Source organism: Cucurbita pepo, chromosome 18, assembly GCF_057944985.1.
Source record: "Cucurbita pepo subsp. pepo isolate OVF chromosome 18, ASM5794498v1, whole genome shotgun sequence".
Taxonomy (NCBI): domain Eukaryota; kingdom Viridiplantae; phylum Streptophyta; class Magnoliopsida; order Cucurbitales; family Cucurbitaceae; genus Cucurbita; species Cucurbita pepo.
In genome coordinates this window covers 6017181-6019402 of record NC_141815.1, presented here as the reverse complement: position 1 = coordinate 6019402, position 2222 = coordinate 6017181, and the positions used below count along the sequence as shown (strand labels likewise).

The 2222-nt window shown below is 37.5% G+C and overlaps 1 non-coding gene across 1 annotated transcript; it reads right to left on the bottom strand.

The window, feature by feature from the left end:
- Positions 1-793: 793 nt before the first annotated feature.
- TRNAN-GUU (transfer RNA asparagine (anticodon GUU)) lies at positions 794-867 on the bottom strand. The gene has a single exon. It is a non-coding gene; the product is annotated as a tRNA-Asn (tRNA).
- Positions 868-2222: the final 1355 nt, after the last annotated feature.

Sequence of the window (2222 nt, the reverse complement as noted above, 5' to 3'; positions counted from 1 at the left end):
ATTGAGTACCTTAGGACTTGTAAACACGAATTGTATCTAGACTTCCTAGGCGCCCTTAAACCTTGTAAGCCTCCACGACACTCCAGAAAATTTAGAAAAACTTATGAAACTGTTAGAAGTGTGAATGATATCAATTTGTAGAGTCACTATTGTGTGTAGAATCAACCTGCATTGAGAGAGGACGATGGACGACTTAAATACTTAACTCAAAGTGTCATTACTATTTGCATGCCAGCCTTGAGAGGGGACAATGGTTTTCATCTTTTTGTCGTAATCTAACTTTCGAAGTCTTGAAAATTAGGTCATGATAGATTATCCAAGCGACCTTCATGAAGCCTTAAGATCTCTGCAATGCGGATCTAATGAGACAACAATCGTGAAGTTTTGTTAGAATTCAAGGAGAATATTGAAAATCCACTCAACTTCGATGAACCTCATGCTCAATTTCTTCTTCTCATTGTTCGCCTAAATCGACTCCACAAGCTTGTTCCTCATACTCCATTGGTTATTCTTCTTCAATCATGCAATATGAATTTCAACAAAGATGTTAAAAAACTATTGTTTAAATTACAAAATATAAAATCAAGTTTAAATTCATAGTACATGCCCAATTATTTTCGGAGGGTTACAAATTTGCATAATGGCTAATTATGATAATAAAATATGAAAGTACAACTGTTGATTTGCTCAAAAAATGTAGCACTCGATGTCAACTCCCTAACTTTTTACACTTACGTACACGACCACTTCGTATAGTTGGTCGAAATGGGCACTCGAAACTAAAAAATCACACCGCTAGAAGGAGGGCTTGAACCTCCGACCTTGTGGTTAACAGCCACACGCTCTAACCAATTGAGCTATTCCAGCCATAAAATCACTAAACTTAATAGTTGAGTATTGATGAAGACGCAAGTCAGCTAACAGGTGAGGCACTACGCAACACGTGTCAGCATACGGTTTGCGAGCGCGGATCTGCTGGTGACCTGATCCAAGATCTGCAACCGACCGACCCGAACTGCCTCCATTTAACCTGTGACCTACCACCCTTCCGATTACGCCACAGGACACTACGACATAATTGGAAGGAAAACCATGTGCCTTTGGGTTCGAATGCACACCATTAGAGCTAAAAGAACCCATTGTTGATCACTAAGGTACGTAACTAACCTATTGCATTTATATTATATTGTATTATATACATATATTTCTAGCTTCTAACGTTCTTTTTTTAGAATTTGAGATCATTATGTAAATGATGGGGATAGAATTTATATTATATTTTCCTAAAAAATATTTCTTTCTTTACATTTTTTAATAGAAATTATAATAAAAATTTAAAAATTATTCATTAAAAGTACCTTTGAAATGATGTTGGTTGAAAAGTATTAGGATAAAATTTTTGCAAGGATGAAGATGAAAAATGAGGGGGTGGGAACATAAATGATGAAAGCTTTCCCACCCTACCCTGTGGATATCTTTAATTGTAACGATCCTAAATTTCTAAGTTGCTACTAACGTCTCATGCTTATTATCTATGTGGAAATATAACTCTTAAAAGATAAATCATCTATAGCGTACATGTCAACAATATTTAAAACATCTTCTATCTCTGGAAAACACTGCTATGGTCTTACGTGTTTAAATACGAAATTGTGAAATTTAGAGGAAATAAAAACAAATACAAAATAATTTAAAACGATGAAATGCAAAACAACATATTCTAACCTAAGACTAGGAAATTAAATACGAGTCTACCCTATGGATGTGTTAAAGTCTCTGCTTGCGATGTCGCCGTCCTCTGTATATGTGCGTCCTGCCTTTACCTAAAAAATGATATGGCACATGGCCTAAGTATTTCGAAGAATACTCAGGAAGTGGCCCCACTATAGAGGTCATGCAAATGCAAACATATGCAATCATGCTCTTAGGACCTATCACTATCTTTAGGGGTGACCTCCAATCTCAGACTACTATGGATGTGTAGTACTTTCCTACACATGACCCACACGTGCGGAGTGTGAATTCTCAGGGGGCTCGCACAACCCCTAGACCCTCTCTGGTCAAGCTAATCTGTAGAGACGTCCGGAGGTCAGCGGAACCCCTTAGCGTCATTCTCCCCATGAACACCCTTATCATCATACTTTGTGCGTCCGCACTCATCGTATCTGGGGAAGTATCCCTATACTTATGAACATACAACATGCATGAGGTCCCTCTAATTT